We start from the raw sequence: 21,539 nt of genomic DNA on the forward strand, positions 1-21,539 counted from the left end.
AACAGGGAAGGAATTTCAAAGTATAGCAGTCTGAAGGGAGAATAAAAACAAAAAACAGGCTACCTTTTCTATTTATATGCTTGTAATATTGTCACCTAATATGCAAATGAGATGCTTTTGGTTTAATATAAAAAGTCTGATTTTTCAGAGACTGGGTTGATTGTGGATTTGGATGCTTGAGTAGCAAGTTTTGTCAGCAGTGTGTCGTGTTTTTGAGTAGAGAGTTTTTGACAGCATAGAGTTTTGAAGTAACAAAATTTTGGCAGCAGTGTCGAATCTTGATCGCAATGTGTCTAATTTAACCCAAGAAATTGTTACTTGGGAGCGAAGCGTAGTCAACGATCCATCAGGACAACTGTAGAATGGTTAAAACTTGTTTACACACAATATCTTCTACATATTTGCCCTAATTCATGTTACCCGTGAATATTATCAGTAGGTGTAAAGGTTCTTTGCAATTGTTGAAGGAAAGAAGTTTTGTCTTAGTAGCATTAAATATTACCATCCTTTTACGTTCCCATTCACTAAAAACTAGAGATTACTTTCTAAGGTATCAGACATTGGATATGCGTACATTCGTTTTTCCTCCCGTATGTCTGGTATAAAATGTAGTGTCATCAGTAAATATAACCATATCAGATACAATTTCATCAGGGAGGTCATTTATGAAAATCATCTTGCCTTGTATATAATAAAAGAGGCGCAGTTTTCCCCCTCTGGACGAAACTACCATAGGTTGGCAACAACAGATGGCACATAAAAGATATGTTTACGCCATTATCAATTACGTTATCTAGCTATGGAATGCAATTACATACACATTATTTTGTAATACTAAAACATTAAATTTAGTCCGAGAAGCGCCATGTTCATCATCATCCTAAGCTACAGAGGAAGTAGCTCAAATTTCACCCTCACTTTACGAAGTCCTCTAAACGAGTGCTTTTATACTTTTCCCTACTTTTCCAGGGTGTTAGCCGTCATTATCTAAATACAAATTTCATACACAATCGCATATTCTTATCCCCCTACATCCGACACAAATAATGATTTCTTCCTTTGAAATATCCGGCCCAGCTGATTGGATGAGAAGTATACATTCGACAATTCCTCTATTCAGTTAATCCACAAATAAACAAACTGTTCTCAACTATAAAACACGCTGCCATTTTCGGTACGTACACAATATTGTGACGATTTATTTATATAATTTACAGAATTATTCCGCTTAGAAACTCTCAACTTTTATTGTTTATTTGTGAAAACATTACACCCCAAAAGATAAATCATTGACGATCCTATTAGATTTATTCCACATCAACGGAGAGCCGAAATCATAAACAGCTACGCGAAACTACTTTTGGTTATAGTCACTCGGAGGGAGGGACAGTTAGAGAGAGAGAGAGAGAGAGAGAGAGAGAGAGAGAGAAATTAGCCGTTTTACAGTATTATTTGGGTCACTCAGGCGTTATAACTGTCAATTCACAGCCAATTTTAATTTCTTTCCTTGTGGGGGAGGAGGAGTCATTATTTACACCGTGTTTGCTTATTTTCGTTCAGCGAAGCTATCGTTCCAACCATGCATGCGTGTTTAGCCGTCTTCCTCCTTCCTTGAATTGTTTAAAATAGAATAAAACATGTCTTATACGAGCAACGTCTTTGTGTATCAACGTATAAGAGCGTTCGCTTCGTAATCTATGTGTTGAATGTTCGCTCCCAGTCATCAGATCGTACTCTTTTTTCTTATGGAATATTTTAACATTTATGGAAGGTTCTCCGTTTTTACAGTTTTGTTTTATCCATTTAACATACTTTTATTTATTTATTTTGTTTTATATTCCCTTTTCTTTCATTTTTACGTGCGCGTATTTTATTCTTATTAAATTAAAATTTTCATTTTCTACTACATTTTCTTCGTGGAAAATTTATACAACTTTGTTTTAAAACCTTTAATTTATTGCAAACATATTTATACCAAATGGTTTAGCTTGTGATTACATAAATTTAAACTGATGAATGGTGCGTAAAAAATAACGCTCACGAACAAAACATTGTTCTTTGAGTATTTTGTTACATTTTATTTTAGTACTTCTGCAGTTTACGACCCTCACTACCTAACGATTCACTAAAAAAGATATCGTAAAAACTGGAACTTAACTTTAAAATACTATGAAAAAATTAGCCCGGTTCATAAAGGGCTTACAAAAAAAAAAATAAATAAAAGAATGAGTGTGTCTTACCGCTTTTTTGTTTTGTTTTGTTTGTTTTTTAATCAAAATGAAAAGAAAACCCTTAATTTGTTTTCGGAGTGTTTTCTGTTTTATTTATTTTGGGGTTTATTTTTATTTTATATTTTGTTTTTCATTTGTTTTTTTTTCTTTCATTACGGTGATAAGTGACATAATTACAACCAACTATTGCAGTAATTAATGAAAGACATAATAAATAAATACACGGAAGAAGCTTCGTTTCATTTCCATAGAATAGGATTCTATGTTTTCGTTCCTAAATACATTTCTACTTTTTAATAAAACTTTGAGACGAACTATTTTTAGTCGCGGAGACCGGTAAGTAACTAGTCAACATTACCACAGCTTCAACGGCTAAATTGATGTTTTTTTTTTTTTTTTTTTTTTTTATACCTGTGGGAAGCAAAAACAACAACAACAACATCATCATCAACAACAACAACAACAACAACAACAACAACAACTGTACTATACTTTTTTCGAGATGGGAGACACGCTTCCAACGGGCAATGTCGGTTAGCGGATACTGCTAGTTAATAATAAAGATCTAAGGATGTTATGTGTTTAGATATGCAGTCATCAAGAACAATCTGGATCTTTCTCTCTCTTTTTTTTTTTAAATCATGTTCACCCTCAAAGAAAGCACATCGCCACTTGGGTTTAAAGGGCTACTATTTGGAATCGTGCTTAGGAAAGATGAAAAAAATGTTGGTTTATTATTACTATTATTCACCACATTATTATAAACTAGCAGGGAAACTTGACGGTACCCAGGATTGAATGGTGATCAACGAATGTTTCACACTCTCATAATTTTACTGTCATCTAAATCGTTGAAATCAACTAATTTTCAACCAAACTAATTGATTGGCTGCTTGTGGGCATCCATCGCCGTGCACTGGAAGGAAACTTCACATGCTTCCTTGCAGCGATTTAATGCACAATACACTGTAGTTCATATTGCACTGTAGGGAACCTATGGTTTATTTTATAAAATTATTTTTTATACATAATCGCTTGAATTAAAGTTTAAAATATAAAAGTCAAGTATCATGCTTTAATTGTGCTCTAAACAGAAACATTCCTGCCAAACGCCAAAAGAACCCTACTGTTGATTTTATATGTCGGGCCTATTGGCTTGTGTGGTAATAGAACACTTGATGCACTTGTGATGTTAATTTTGGTCAAAATCGCATGTTCCTTCTTTTATTGGATTATTTTGATTATCGATTATTGATAATTATCGAAGACATTTCGATACAAAACTTATCTAAAAATACTGTCAGGTACATAAAGTATCTTCGTGTGAATTTCATAAAAATCGGCCCAGCCGTTTTAATAAGGAACTCTCTCTTTCTCTCTCTCTCTCTCTCTCTCTCTCTCTCTCTCTCTCTCTCACACACACACACACACACACACACACACACACACACACACACACACACACACACACACACAAAGTTTCTTTTGATATAATAGTAGAATAGAATAAAGATTTTCAAGAGATCATAAGTCCCCAAGTTTCCGTCTCACATTTGCCAGTGAAGGAATGCAGATTATTCAAGTTTTTAATTTTATGGAATGCGTTGATCACCCACAAACCGAACACACAGGAGAATGAAATAAGACTTTAAAATTTCCATTTCGATAAATCTATTTATTTATTTTTTATTTTGGAATCCTTTGATATGAAGCTTCATAATTTGTGCATTCATTCTTTTTGTGGGCTGTTATCCTCATCTTCATATCGATGCCTGTCTCAAAAAACAATGGACACCTCTGTGAAGGTAGTTGCAAATGTAATTGTGAGGCAATGATTGCACAATCACCAACCACACCTCTCTTGAATCACCACTGCATTAGTTCAGTGGTAAGAAGAAGTCCAGAATGACTGGAAACAATGCCGAGATAAGCAGAGAGCACATGCAGCACCTGGAGTTCTCAAATTGTCACCCATTTTAGTACTGACCAGGTTCAACCTTGCTTACCTTCAGTGATATGATGGGAACCGGTGTGTCACTGTGATTGTATTGTATGTTTTCATAGTTGTTGTTATTTCACCACGTTTCGGCCAACTCATCCTTTGGTCTTCTTCAGGTGATTAACTACAATGGGATAGGACTGCTGAGTCTTGTAACTTATCCCTAGTAATTACTGCCTTCCATAGTTGTTGTCTCACCATGTTTTGACCAACTAATCCATTGGCCTGCTTGGGTAGGATTAAAACTGCTATCTTCAGACAATGCTCATCTGGAACTGTTGAGGGTCGTAGGTTAATCACCTGAAGAAGGCAAGAGGATGAGCTGGCCGAAATGTAGTGAAACAACAATAACTATGAAGATGAGGATAACAGTCCACAAAAAGAATGAATGTTATTTAGTTTTTTCATTGCATCTCATGCATGTCTTTTCTTTTTTTCACATGAATTATGTTAGCCATTAGACTTATACCATGTCTGTATTTATTTTTAGTTTTGCTTTGTAATTAGGCAGCACCTTTTTTTTACAGCCTTTGTAACTTTCTCTTATTTCGTATTGATTTTACAAACTGCTCATTATTTATGTGTCTACGTGCTGTCATTGATGATGGAAACGATATGTTCAGTCATGATTTAAAATATATATTGCAAAGCTAACACTAAATGTTAAACACATTTTCTTAAACATCAATTGGTCCTTAGATTTAAAGTTTAATTACAGATGTTCTTTCTATGGAATTAATTGTCTGCTATTTTAGGAAGGTTATGTGTTGGTGCTCGACTATGGTCCCCCCATCTGTAAAACAGTCACAACAAAATTTTTTTAGCTACAATCGCTGTCAATAATTCCCCCCTCCCTCTCTTTCTCTCCCTCCTTCTCTCTTTCTATCCCTCCTTCTCTCTTTCTCTCTCTTCCTCTATCACTACCTAAAACTAAACGAAACTTCCATCAGCAAAGTTTCTTTTCTAGAACTGTTCGTCTGTGGAACACAATATCGTAGAACTGCTTTCCCGCTCACTACAACATGATCACTTTTACGTCCAATGTAAACATATTATCGTTGGAGCGTTTTCTTTAATAATAAAATTCTGCCCAATCACCGCTATCATCACCAATCATTATAGTGTTTTTTCACCGTCCATTTGACACTTATTCAAAACTTGTACTTTCGGGTCCTTATAACTAGTGATACCCTAATAAAAGAAAAATTCTCCAACACATATGAGGTACTATATTATTAATTTACATATGTACGAAACGTATAAATGACCATACGATATCATAAAAATGACGGTAATGTTTATATATTCTACCGAAATGAATCAGAAAGTATTACAAATTACATTTTTATGATGACTGAACTTATGCATTCATAACCTGAAAGTTCCATCTCTCTGTTACAGATATTGACGGTGTAAGATTCCAAGAAAGCAACACCTGCCATGGACATATGTCAGAAGCAGAGATGTGCCATTAAATTACATATAAATATCATTAAAATGTCACTTTTTGCCCCCCCCCCTGCAGAAAATCGATCAGTTGACCCACTTCTGATGGTCCTTTTGGGCTAATTTTTCGATATTTGTCATCCGGAAGATGGGGCTTTCATATGAGACCAAATTGTGAATTTTTGTTTTGTCTGTCAAAAGTTTTTAGCAGACACACAAACATACATACATTCATACATTTTCGCTTTTATATATATAGACTAGCGGGGCTACCCGGCGTTGCTCGGGACCGTACACACAATGAAAAAATTGAATTTGGTTTTGTAATATATTTATTATTCTTATGAGAGAGGAATTTTGTATGTTTACGTATCATTTGCTACTTCGAGCAAAAGAATATTTTACCTACATAAGACGGGTATTACACATATGAAATAATTGTATCTTACCTAGGGTAGGTAATTTACAGCATGTATATGCAAGGACAGGTGATAAGTGCATTGATAATAGTAGTGACTATGTAGAAAAATAAATTCTGGAGAACAAAAGGTCGCTCATTTTAATGGCATCACTCCCATCTTTGTAACTCTTCAACTTTTTGTGTTAAAAACATAGAAGGTTTTACTTTTGAGACGACCCTCGTAATATTATTTTAGTTACAAAAGAAAATTGAAAATATCAATGCTCTTGGGCAAAACCAGAACGGCTAGTTTTTAATAAGGGATTGTACATTAGTTATGAATCACAGAACTAATATTTTTCACTTGTTAATTGATGTATGTATTGTTATTTAATTTATGTACATATGATAAAAAGCGACAATTTATTGTCCTTCGAGCCAAGATCAAAGTGTAGTATCTTCCCCATCCCAAGCCAATGAAATGAAATTAAACAAGCGACCTTTTATAAAATTTTATGTTTACAAATTAATTTGGTTGCTTACAAAAAAGAAAAAAGAAAAAAAAGAAACACACACACACACACGATATGATTTGTGAATCTTAGGTAGGACGACCCCCGGTGTGCTTAAGGTATTGTGATGAATGAGAACTTTAGCTAGGATCAAGCTTAGACGAGCAAAGGTACAGTGTTGAGGATGACCAAAGACACCTCTCCCCAATCTGAGTGGCACTGTGCTTGATTTTTTGTTTATTACTGTTTTGGTTGTAAACTTTCAGAGTGAATAAAAAATATATAACTCAAAGTGTAGTATCTATTCTTCAGATGCTGCACTTCAATTTCTTGTTCTCTGTCAGTGGAGGAGAAATCCTTCACGACTGAAACAATTTGTATTTTTGTTTCTTTTCTCCATGTTAAAGAACGACCCTGGTGTCTAACTCTGTCCCGTGGGTAGACATTGTAAATAGGATCACTATTAGCTAGATTTGAATAAAAGTTGTGCTATATCAGTACTAATGTACGAAACAGTCCGTGAGGAGATTTCATTCCGGCGTCAAGTGTTGCATAGGGGTGGTATTTCTTTAGAAGATGACTTATATATTTGCTGTTGTTCATGTTAGTAAGAGTCTTAGTGTGTTCATGTGTGTCATCATAGTGTGAGATGCTAGATATTATATATATTCATTATGAGTGTTCATATTTTTGAGAGATGGAGACAGGTCTTATTTATAACGAGACCGACAGGTAGAGTACAGGTTACTACAGGAGAGCCGGGCATGTAATTCAATGAGAGGAGATTTATGATATATAGGTAGATAGACCGATAGTGCATTTGACATTTTTGCTTTTGACAGTTCTGACAATGGGAGTGTTTCTATAACATTGACACATATTTCTTTACCTATTTTTGAGATGACGATTTTCACAAAGTTCTTCTATATATAAAAAAGCGAAAATGTATGTATGTATGTATGTATGTATGTGTGTGTGTTCACTTTTTCTGTATGTCAACAAAAGGCTTTTTTCAGAGAAGCGGTCACTCGCTTCACAACTTTTTAAAACTTTTTATATCACATATAAATTGTAATATCTCACAGTTAACAACAAGCTCGCCTGTCTATTTAATTTGCTCGATTTCGGGAAGATAAATATTCAATATTTGTCGCTCGCTGCATGTGGGTTAGTCTATTTCCTGTAACATCTTGGGGGGAAAAAAGCGTTCAGCAGTAAATGAATACATGTTTCCATTAGCATCTCGCGGTGGAGCAATGGTTAACGTCGCACTTTTTTTTTCACACTTTAATTTACAACTTTGCCTCGATGGTTCGGGTTCGATCCTCATACTTACTTTTTTTTTTAACCCCCAACACACCTCCAAACACTCGGGTAATGCCGGGTACCCCTCGCTAGTATAATATAAATGGACAATACCTTTCTGCTGAAAAACATAACATGAAGACGCAGATACAAAAAGATGACGATGTTCGTTTATTATTCCATATGATATGCCCGGTCAATGGCCCCTTTTCATGTAACGCAAGTATCATCAACAGAAATATAAATGCTTCGTATCTAGCCATTCAATAATGTCTAGCAGTTTCTACACATTATTTTTGGATTCTAATGTTAATAATATTTGATAAATATTTTATAAATAAACATTTTCGAACAACATATATTGTCACTTGGTTGCAAGAGGCTACTATTTAGGACTATATCTACAAGGACACTATGCAGGGAGTTGAGCAGCAAGATATCTGTTTACATTACATTAAAATTTCTGTATATCAGTGCAATTAGGGGAGTAACAGACTGGGAAGGAATTCCAAAGTCGTAGAAGGCTTTCTGGCACCTAGAGACCTCTACAGTGAAGCGGTGATTCTACAAGAATGCAATAAATGCGCCAGCCGTTGTTATGACTCTGGAAATCTCCAAAGACCAACCAATAATACTTAGCCACATCATAATGTTTCTCCATGTTTCTGATTGAAGCTGTCTGACTCATGATAAAGATGATGATGACAATGACAATGATGATGACCACCACCACTATTACCATGTTTGTTGTTTCTTATTACGTTTATTCCCTCCAAACAAATCATAATGCCACTGAAGTGCAAGGGACTACTGTTACAGATGTTAAATTGGCGGGGCAATCTGGATTGGGATTTGAGCAACAAGATGTTTATTTATGCTACATTTAAATTTCTGCATATTGGTACGATAATGAAACAGAGAGCAGGAAAGGAATTCAAAAACAAGCGATCCGAGCAAAGAAGCTATCAGAGTAGAAAATCTTCCTAGAGACCGCAGCAGTGAAGGAGTGGGATCTTGCTGCTAATCATGTGGGTCGGAGGTATTTTTGTAGAAAAGCTGCAACTACAGTAAGTTCATTGGAGTACATTTGTAAAATTACTTGGAAAACAAGTACAGGGATGTAATATTACGATACAACAAGGGTTTAACAGTATGTGGTAACAATACGCCATACATCAGTGAATGGCAGCAGAGGTATTGGCTATGATAACTAGTTTTGAAAATTAATTTCCCTTTGCACATTTGAGATATTTCTTCACTGACTAGGCCAGGAGTCTCCAAAGATTTTGAACAGAGGGGGTGGGCATATTGCTGACTTTTTAGAGCTACGCAGACCATATAAAAAAAATGACCTGGACGCGTTTTTATATTGCTTTGCTCATTAGCTTTGCTTTTTAGAACACAAAGAAACACCAGCACGCTATTTTCACACATCTTCATTTGTTAAATGTTTTCCTGAATATTTTGACGTTTTTCATAAGAGCTCTCCAGATTGAATTAAAGACTTTGGCAGGTCACATGCCATAGTTTGGAGACCCTTGGGATAGGCTACCGTTTTAAGACTGTGGCGTCTTGAACTTTTTTGTCACAGTCACTGGAAAACCTTTATGAATTGTGAAGAGACAAATAGGAACTTTTCCAAAATGCTTGAAAGACAAACGTTTAATAGTTGAAGGGTGATTACTGCAAATGAAAGCAACATGGTTTGAACACTCACAAAAAATTTTTCTATCTTTTCATTGGCTGAATTTACTTTGCACAAATCCTGCTGCAGGTTCAGAAGTAACTGCGATTATAATCAGATAACGTACTTTCTAATTTCCAGCGTAGCGATGCCGGAAACAGTGATAAAGCAAGTCAGTTCCTTCTCCCACCCTATATATCCACTATGAATGTACTCTTTTTTATTACATTTTTTCCGATCTTTCTTTTTTTATTTTTATGCTTTCGTAAACATATATTTATTATATAAATTCAAGTATAAACTTTTACTTTTAAAATTAAAAAAATAATTTATTTTCATAATTTCATGAACATATATTTCTTATAAATTTCAAATAAAATAAAAACTTTTATTTTTTAAATTTTGTTAAAAATGTAAATAAAGACTAATTGTATTATTTTATCAGTATCATTTTATTAATTTTCAATAATGACCTTTTCTTATATTTTATTTCACTAAATCGCTTCACAATTGAAATACTGAAAAACAATGTGAAGTGAAGGAACTGATTTGCCTTGTCACCGCTTCTGGTAGCGCTACGTCGGAAATTAGGAAGTACGTTAGCTGACTATAATCTTAACTGCAACACTGTGGACATGTTCAGTATACTAACAGTGAAGCGGGGAGGTAGTCTTACTCACTTTCAGACCTCTTCAGTTTTGTTGGTGATAATTATATCAACAGATATCAGCTGAAATTATTCTTTGCAAAACTGTGTCACTGTGATTGATCATAACACAAAAACAAACCCGCAAAGGTAATCCAAATTTCAAACACTGAGACTTAATTTCCAGCACAAAATACTTTCTCTCTGCTCTCTAAAATTATGCCGTCCAGCTTTCAACCCATCCTTTCATTAAAGTCATTTGGTATCCACATATGCAAATTAGTTATTCACATATGCAAGTTAGTTATTAACACATGCAAATTAGTTATTAACACATGGAAATTAGTTATTTATATATGCAAATTAGTTATTAATACATGCAAATTAGTTATTAACACATGCAAATTAACTATTCACATATGCAAATTAGTTATTTGCACATGCTTATGACTTTTTTACATATGCTAATTAGTTATTCGCATATGCTAATCAGCATATGTGAATATGCTAATGAGTTATTCCCATATGTAAATTAGTTATTCACAACTGTTAATTAAAACTATAAAAATCTACAAGTTTGAAGAGAAACCCTTTTTTTATTCTGGCAGATAAGTATACATTAAATGTAAAACATTTCATTCTCTTTGTAGGTGATAAGTGTTTCTCTTTACTGTCATACCAACCGTCGTTGAAAAACCTTTATATTTATGAACAATGCCGCAAATGATGTTTTTACGCGTTTCGTGGTATCTGCCAATGAATTTCGATATCTCCAATGTTGTTTTGCCTTGAGCGAATTCAGAAATGATTGTTGATTTCTCGGTATCAAACTACTTTCATGTTCAATACTTGTTAAGGATTTCTTGTTAATAATTTAGCATGCTGAAATCTGTGATTGTTCAGTTAAAATAGCTGCCGGCTGTTTAGGTCTGTGCAAAACGGAAAGTAATTTGCACAATATATGTACATAGATGTCACAAATGTTCGCTGAATACTGCACTAGGTTTCAATCGATATTATTAAAATATACAATCTCATCAATAATTTGATACGCACAATATATATATATATACATATATATATATATATATATATATATATATATATATATGTGTGTGTGTGTGTGTGTATGAAATAACGATTAATATATATATATAAAGGAAATATAAGTGAATAAAGAATATTTCCACAGAATATATATATATGTGTGTGTGTGTGTGTGTGTGTGTGTGTGTGATTCAATTTAAGTAAACAAAATCAACATTTGTCGCTACAATAAATTTACTGTTTAAATCTGAAAAGGTTTTATCAGGCAACAGAGGCCTTCTTTCATCAGCAAAACCAGTCTTTTAATGAAAATACGACATTTGGAAGGCTTTTTTCTTCTTTTTTCGTTTTTCTTTCTTTCTTTTTATTATAATTTCTATAATATGATTAGATTAAAGGGGAGTGGTTTAATCAGCAGTTGCCAGACACAATAAGAAATGGCCTTAGCTATTTAAATTAGGTCGGACGGTTAGACGAAAAGGGAAAGGGGACGAGGTGCAGTTCATTCGTCTGTTGCTGATTTTTAATTTATGAGGGATATCCAGATTCAGAAAAAGGGTCACTTTGAATTAGAGCAAAATAAAAGTGCCTCAGTTTAGCAGAACAGGTACTATACTTTGCTCATAACTAAAAGATCTAGGGCACATTGATATTAATTTTGTTGTTCATTAAATTATTATCTATATATTATTTTACTTGTTTTTTCCTTAGTTAGTCCGTACGTTATACTTTGAAAATGCTGTATACGCCCTAGTTTTCGAAATTTTGAGTATGTGAACAGAACACAGAAACACGGTCTTTCCCTAAGGAACCTTCTCACCAATAACACAGAACTGTTCTACGTACTCAGAACCTTTTAAACCAGCTATAGATTTTCAACAAGTTCCCCAAATAATTTTACACCACTCAACTCATCCTCGGATAACCTAGGAAAAAATTGAAAAAAAGAATAATAAAAAAGACGTTCTAGAACAGTATTGCCTTTAAATAAACATAAACTACTATTTACTATATGGAGTACTTCTCTTCCTTCTTCTCCTTTGGGTTAAGTCTCCAATTTTAAGCCGATACAATTGGAGTTTGTTTATCTTTTTAGGAAGTCATTTTGTATTTTCGATTTTACTGTTTTTAATTTTGGATGCTTTTTATTACTTTATTCAATTATTTTTATATATATTATATTTTTATTATTTTTTTATTATATTAGTATTTTATTCTTTATTCTATTAGTATTTTATCCTTTATTCTATTAGTATATTATACTTTATTCTATTAGTATTTTATACTTTATTCTATTAGTATTTTATCCTTTATTCTATTAGTATTTTATACTTTATTCTATTAGTATTTTATCCTTTATTCTATTAGTATTTTATTCTTTATTCTATTAGTATTTTATCCTTTATTCTATTAGTATTTTATCCTTTATTCTATTAGTATTTTATCCTTTATTCTATTAGTATTTTATTCTTTATTCTATTAGTATTTTATCCTTTATTCTATTAGTATATTATACTTTATTCTATTAGTATTTTATACTTTATTCTATTAGTATTTTATCCTTTATTCTATTAGTATTTTATACTTTATTCTATTAGTATTTTATCCTTTATTCTATTAGTATTTTATCCTTTATTCTATTAGTATTTTATACTTTATTCTATAAGTATATTATACTTTATTCTATTAGTATTTTATACTTTATTCTATTAGTATATTATACTTTATTCTATTAGTATATTATACTTTATTCTATTAGTATTTTATCCTTTATTCTATTAGTATTTTATCCTTTATTCTATTAGTATTTTATTCTTTATTCTATTAGTATTTTATCCTTTATTCTATTAGTATATTATACTTTATTCTATTAGTATTTTATTCTTTATTCTATTAGTATTTTATCCTTTATTCTATTAGTATATTATACTTTATTCTATTAGTATTTTATCCTTTATTCTATTAGTATATTATACTTTATTCTATTAGTATTTTATCCTTTATTCTATTAGTATTTTATCCTTTATTCTATTAGTATTTTATCCTTTATTCTATTAGTATTTTATCCTTTATTCTATTAGTATTTTATACTTTATTCTATTAGTATATTATACTTTATTCTATTAGTATTTTATCCTTTATTCTATTAGTATATTATACTTTATTCTATTAGTATTTTATCCTTTATTCTATTAGTATTTTATCTTTTATTCTATTAGTATTTTATACTTTATTCTATTAGTATTTTATCCTTTATTCTATTAGTATTTTATCCTTTATTCTATTAGTATTTTTATTCTTTATTCTATTAGTATTTTATCCTTTATTCTATTAGTATTTTATTCTTTATTCTATTAGTATTTTATACTTTATTCTATTAGTATATTATACTTTATTCTATTAGTATATTATACTTTATTCTATTAGTATATTATACTTTATTCTATTAGTATTTAATCCTTTATTCTATTAGTATTTTATCCTTTATTCTATTAGTATTTTATTCTTTATTCTATTAGTATTTTATCCTTTATTCTATTAGTATTTTATTCTTTATTCTATTAGTATTTTATACTTTATTCTATTAGTATATTATACTTTATTCTATTAGTATATTATACTTTATTCTATTAGTATATTATACTTTATTCTATGAGTATTTTATCCTTTATTCTATTAGTATTTTATCCTTTATTCTATTAGTATATTATACTTTATTCTATTAGTATATTATACTTTATTCTATTAGTATTTTATCCTTTATTCTATTAGTATTTTATACTTTATTCTATTAGTATATTATACTTTATTCTATTAGTATATTATACTTTATTCTATTAGTATATTATACTTTATTCTATTAGTATTTAATCCTTTATTCTATTAGTATTTTATCCTTTATTCTATTAGTATTTTATTCTTTATTCTATTAGTATTTTATCCTTTATTCTATTAGTATTTTATTCTTTATTCTATTAGTATTTTATACTTTATTCTATTAGTATATTATACTTTATTCTATTAGTATATTATACTTTATTCTATTAGTATATTATACTTTATTCTATGAGTATTTTATCCTTTATTCTATTAGTATTTTATCCTTTATTCTATTAGTATATTATACTTTATTCTATTAGTATATTATACTTTATTCTATTAGTATTTTATCCTTTATTCTATTAGTATTTTATACTTTATTATATTAGTATATTATACTTTATTCTATTAGTATATTATACTTTATTCTATTAGTATTTTATACTTTATTCTATTAGTATTTTATCCTTTATTCTATTAGTATATTATACTTTATTCTATTAGTATATTATACTTTATTATATTAGTATATTATACTTTATTCTATTAGTATTTTATCCTTTATTCTATTAGTATTTTATACTTTATTCTATTAGTATATTATACTTTATTCTATTAGTATTTTATACTTTATTCTATTAGTATATTATACTTTATTCTATTAGTATTTTATACTTTATTCTATTAGTATTTTATACTTTATTCTATTAGTATATTATACTTTATTCTATTAGTATTTTATCCTTTATTCTATTAGTATATTATACTTTATTCTATTAGTATTTTATACTTTATTCTATTAGTATTTTATCCTTTATTCTATTAGTATATTATACTTTATTCTATTAGTATTTTATACTTTATTCTATTAGTATTTTATCCTTTATTCTATTAGTATTTGATACTTTATGCTATTAGTATATTATACTTTATTCTATTAGTATATTATACTTTATTCTATTAGTATTTTATACTTTATTCTATTAGTATTTTATCCTTTATTCTATTAGTATATTATACTTTATTCTATTAGTATTTTATCCTTTATTCTATTAGTATATTATACTTTATTCTATTAGTATTTTATACTTTATTCTATTAGTATTTTATCCTTTATTCTATTAGTATATTATACTTTATTCTATTAGTATTTTATACTTTATTCTATTAGTATTTTATCCTTTATTCTATTAGTATTTTATACTTTATGCTATTAGTATTTTATACTTTATTCTATTAGTATATTATACTTTATTCTATTAGTATTTTATTCTTTATTCTATTAGTATTTTATCCTTTATTCTATTAGTATATTATACTTTATTATATTAGTATATTATACTTTATTCTATTAGTATTTTATCCTTTATTCCACATCCATTTGTATTCCATTTTCTATCCTCTACTTTTTTTAATTCTCTATTCATATTCATATTTTTATTCCATATTTTCCGTAGCTATAATTTACATGTTTTTCTCTTATCAAATATTCTCTTTACCCAATTCCCGCCCTACTAAGCACCTTTTTTTTTCACCTTTGACATTTTTCTACCGTTCTTACCTCTCTCTCCTTTTATTACATCTCCCTCTAAACTATTCCATTTTCAACCTTAAATGTGTACAAAATCGGTGTTATTTTTTTCCCATACCCTTGTATAATACTGTTTTTGTCCTCGTCTTCTAATGAGAAACATTTAGCTTTGAAATGCCATGGCTTAAAAAAGTTTCCCCCTCATTCCCATTACACTTTTTGTAATCATCCTCGATATAATTGATATGATAATGTAATAGAGTTCTAATATAACTTTAATATTCATCTCCTTATCTTTGCTTATGAATAGCTCCTCTTAATCGAGAAGAGCCTCATCTATACAGGTTGGCTTTCTCTCTAAAAAAAGTCTATTTTTCAAGTTAACTTTCTCTCTCTCTTTCTCTCTCTCTCTCTGTATATATATATATATATATATATATATATATATATATATATATATATATATATATATATATATATATATATATATATATATACTTAGAGAGAGAGAGTAAACATTTAATGGATAAACATCTGAAGAAGTTGGTGAGGACAGGATATTTTTACGGAAACGTAAATCGTAAAATTGCCAACTCATTAATGAAACGGCTGTGATGGAAAAATCCAGGAAATAAACGAAGGTTATAAAAAAGAAAACGTGAGTCTTTGAATTTTCAACAAAATTTTGCAATATACATATATATATATATATATATATATATATATATATATATATATATATATATATATATATATATATATATATATATGGAGAGATGAAAACGGAACAAACCAAAATTATATGTTCATCAATGCTTGGTCTTTATTTCAAGGATGACTGTTTTAGGAAAATGAAATACCAGTACAATATTTTAAAATATACTTGTGCTTGTAATGTGAAATGGATGTCTTTGTTCTATTTCCGAATGAAAAACGCCGTTAGCATTTAAAGTGTGTATAGCATTGTCGCATGGATTGTTAGATTTATTAACGACATAACGTTATAAATCAAATGTTGGATGTGTACTTGAAATGAAAGGGCTCAAAAGAGTGTTGCCAACCTGATAGGTCCTGAACTGTCATCCAAGCTTCAACCTCTGTCCCATCGACAAAATGCTGCAACCCTCTGCCCGTTCTACAAGTATTTTAATGGTGGTTGCTCCGACGAACTACAAGCCCATCATTATACTTCGGCGTAAATACCCCAACAAACCCACCCCTCCACAGTAGAGATCCATAGATGTAAGAAGGCATTCTACTTTAATAGTTTCTTCCCCAGAACTGCTAGACTCTGGAAAGTCCCTTCCAGGTTCCTGTTTTCCCCACTTTATTAACATGCAGAAGTTCAAGTGTAATGTGAACAGATATCTTGCTGCTTAACTCCTTACATAGTATCCCTGCAACTTATGTCCTCGATAGTAGCCCCTACATCAATGTGGCACTGTGCCTTGTTTAGGGTGAAAATGGGGGGGGGGAAATGAGTATTTCTTTGTTTCTTTTATTTACATTATAGATTACATATATGAATTATGGTATGTATTATTTTCCGTGGTGCAAGTACGTTAACCTGTGTCTAAAATTGAGTCATATACTTTTAGTATAAGTTTATTGATTAAAGGAGAGGAATTGTAGAAACCTGTACACTGTTTATACACACAGTCTTCAACTTCTTTACTACATGAAACACAAGTTTCTGCAAGTTTGAATCAAATCTGTCAACTGCAGAATTTGTGTGGAAGCACTGATCCTGCAGACAGATTTCATTATAGACAACGATACTAGTTTGAAATGTGACTCTTTGAACTTGAGAGATGCTTATTTTTTGCTTTTAGCAGGGACAGCCTTTTCAAATCGTATTTAAGAAGAATATTTCTGTAAAAATGGTTCGGTGAAAGTTTGGAAAAGAAAATCTATGTGTCAAGCAGTTGACCAGAATTGGCATTTTTTTTTTCTCTGCTCGATTCAAAGGAATTTAGAAGTGTTGCCGCATTGCTTTGACTACTCGCCAGATTTTTCGCCTTTAGTAATTTTGTCCAATGTTTCTTTTCACTTATGCCAACTAACAAGCTTCTCTGGTTTTGTAACCAGGCTTGGTCCATTGTGGCATTAAGTGGATGAGGTAGTGGCTGTACAGTTATCAGATTTCTGTTTCAGTCAACATGAAAGTCATCACATAAAAAGGTCAGAAAAAGATTATAGCATTAACATTTTTACTTGGTTCAGTTTTGCATTGTTTTACCTATATGTGTGTGTGTATATGAATAAGTGTGTGTCTGTGTACGTGTCTAAAGAAAAAAGTTTGGATGATTTTACCTGTGTGTGTGTGTGTGTGTGTGTGTGTGTGTGTGTGTGTGTGTGTGTGAAAAAGTTTTAACAGGGCCGCTGACAAATATGCAGCATCTCACATATGCAAATGACCAAGCCGTGGCAGGAAGTGACGTTACAACAGAGGAAGAGAAGAGAAAGAATTGCAGAGAGAAAAAAGGCATTATGTGGTGAGTGACTGGTAAGTGCATGCCAACATGAGATGAATATGTGGCATGTGGGCAACCAGAGGACTTGAAAGTACGAGTCAGCACTAGAGGAACTTTTAAGACAAAATGCAATCTGAACTTTTAAGAAAAAGTAGTTTGACAGCCGTGTGTTGTGGGGCTGACATAGCAGCAAAAAGAGAAAGAGAGATTTAAAAACTCGTGTGGCGACAGGACAAGGAGACATGTCGATGCAGGAGCAGAAAAAACATGTGTTGAACATGACAGAATTTTGTTAATTACATGGCAAACCAAGAGACTTTTAAAACAAAATGCGATGCGTTGTTTAGAAAGTACCATGAATAAATGCCTTTTATTTATAAAAAAAATCCTTTTTTGTTTCTTTGTGACTCTCTCTGCATGCAACGTGTGGGTTTGAGTGAAAATATAACGACTAGGCTACACGTGATTTTATGCATTTTCTATTCTAATTAATGTTACCTGTGAATGTTAGGCTGTACAGTTTGAATGATGGATTCTCAGGTAGGTTGATATTAGTCCTGGCAATCGGTGGTTGAAATATTTTCTTGTAATTGTTAAAGGGAATGATCTTTGTTTTTGAAGCATTAAATGTTTCCCTATGTCGAAAATTCTACACATCTCGGACACAATTGCATCAGAAAAGTCGTTTATAAAAACTGGAATAATAACGGTCTAAGGAACGACACGTAGGTCATACCTGTATTAATGGCATGCTGTTTAGATGCGAGTTCATCAAGAACAACCTAAAAAAAATTTTTCTGGCTTAGAATGATTTCATTATGTTAGATATTCGTCTAGCAACACTGCATAGATTAATTTTTATGAGAATACCCTCATGTTAGATCTTGTTAAAGGCTTTTGATATATCAAGTTTTACCGCCTAGCTTCGCTAGGTTTGATCTTTGTATGATGAATGCGTTCCAAGATGAGCTTGCCTAAATCTATACTGTTGGTTAGAAAGGAGTTTATTATTAACGAGATATTACTGAATATCACTAAATTGATTCATGATTCAAAGATTTTAGCGAAGAACGGAAGAAGTTAATACAATCTCTCTCTCTCTCTCTCTCTCTCTCTCTCTCTCTATATATATATATATATATATATATATATATATATATATATATATACATATATATATATATATATATATATATACATATATATATAAATATATATATATACATATATATATATATACATATATATATATATATATATATATATATATATACATATATATATATATATATATATATATATATATATATATATATATATATATATATATATATATATATATATGCATGCATACACTCTCGGACTTCTTGAATGACCTTTACGATTTATATAATGATTGATTTTAACGCTGGCCGAGCATTTTGTTCCTTGCTAATGGTGTCAGAGATGGTTTTGTGGCAGGGTTCAAATCTCCCAACTGGCAGTAATCGTGGCTTCCTGCACTGATAATTCCTGAAAGGAATATATATGCGATCTTATGTATCTGAGTAAGGAATGGTTTCTACCAAGTTATTCTGTCAATTTTTAGTCTACCGACTTGAAGCTTGATATATAGAGAATTAAAACCTGTGGGACAAATTCGATTTGTAAAAATAGCTGCTAAGAAGAAAAAGTTAAAAAAAGTAGAACTTGGCAGGCGTAAGTCGACTAAATCTGTTGTTTCTATGCATGTGCAAATATAGATTTATATCTTTAACAACGTTATTTTTTTTAAAGTTGTTATATGCGTATGAATTTAGGTCAGACGATATAAACTAAGGCTGGAGAACTATACGTTTTGGTTTCGATTCTAGCTGATGGCACCCAAGTCATACTTTTTTAAAAACTTTTGAAATCACTACTATATATTGGGTACAATATAATAATCAATAAAGTATTTACTCTATAATAATAAATATGAATTCTGCACACATTAAAATATCATATGTAAGCATATTTTATGACTGGGCCATGTCAGGCAGACACTAATATATATTGGGTACAATATAATAATCAATAGATAATTAGCTATGTAATAATAAATACGGAATCTGCATGAATTAAAATATCATATTTAAGCATATTTCAGTTTTTTCACCAGAATTCTTGAAAACTAGTCCGACAGAAGCATTTTTTTAGCAAGAATCGGCAAGTCATTTGTTGTAGAGTTTGACTAGGACAGAACTAACTCAGCAGAGCATTTCTTTAAGAATATACAGGTATAAGATGATGCCCTGCATGCTTTGAAGATGTTATGTTTTTTTTATATCCCCGTTTTTGGGAAGATATGATAATTTGATCATCTAGTGTGATTACAGTGCACAGTTAGAAAATTGGATGAAAGCTGTTTGTGGAATCCAACGTAGAGTTCAAGGCGAACTGCTGAGCGAGCAATTTAGTTTTATCAGTTGCTAGCGACATCATCATTGTCAGTGGGGGATTTTTTTTTTTTTTTGCCATTATTCACCACACTATTATAGATTATCTAGAAATTGCGAGTTTTTAATTTCTGATTATCTCGGTATATCTAATTTTAGATATGACTATTACACTCTTGCAATAAAGTCTTAATTTTTGTCTATTTGCATTAAACTTATGGTGTAGATGATTGAGTTGATGGAATGCTTGCTGCCTATGTGCAATAGCAGCTGTACAGGTCCAAGTGAAAATTTGTTGACATTGGAGCTTACTATAGAATTTCTGGGTGGGGATATGTGTTTAAATCGCTGTCTTAATTCAGTAAACTATTCAACAGGCAGTGAAGAGATTTACTCCAAGGGTTGTCTATTTGTAGTATCTAGTTGTTTTTAGCTATGATTTTCAGCTTGATCTTGATATCAAGTATTAACACAATGTAATCATTATTCTCAAGTGGGCTAGAAGCATCCGTCATGCAAACCTTAGGAATTATAGTTAAGAATAGATCAAGAAGTGATGCTTGTTGATCCTCACAATCTGAGATATGGGTCGTAGATTATGAAATAAAATGTGCAACAAATAAACCAAGCCAATTTATGTAGTGAAAATTTAAATTCCTAAAATACATGTAAGTGCTCAGATTGTTGGATGTACCCACGAATTGATTGAGATTGCCGGACTGACTTCCTCATCTTGGTTGTTATAGTCGCAACGTTTCGACCGTTTTGCCCTCCGGCCTTCATCAGGTGTTTTGTATCGAACTGGGGAACCGTTTGTTAGGAGTCTCGAACCCAACCCTTTATTATTTTTATTATGGGGGTACCGTGTTCGGACTCCAGCTAGGCTCTGGGACATAGTTGTTGATTCTCTGTTTTGAATGTTACTTTTCACTGCCTTCGTTCAGGATTGAACTCAGCACCTTTGAGTAACTGTAAACTTTGATACAATGTCTAGGACCACTCGGCCATATGTCACTAGTATACGAAT

The 21,539-nt window shown here is 31.1% G+C and overlaps 1 protein-coding gene across 2 annotated transcripts in view; it reads left to right on the forward strand.

Annotated features, from left to right (window-relative positions):
• Positions 1 to 21,539, forward strand: part of LOC145293106 (dynein regulatory complex protein 9-like) — a 1,598,532-nt gene that overhangs the window by 1,299,983 nt on the left and 277,010 nt on the right. The gene's annotated exons all lie outside the window — the stretch shown is intronic.

The sequence above is a fragment of the Euprymna scolopes genome, chromosome 14 (genome assembly GCF_053919585.1).
Source record: "Euprymna scolopes isolate OS-2025 chromosome 14, ASM5391958v1, whole genome shotgun sequence".
NCBI lineage: Eukaryota > Metazoa > Mollusca > Cephalopoda > Sepiida > Sepiolidae > Euprymna > Euprymna scolopes.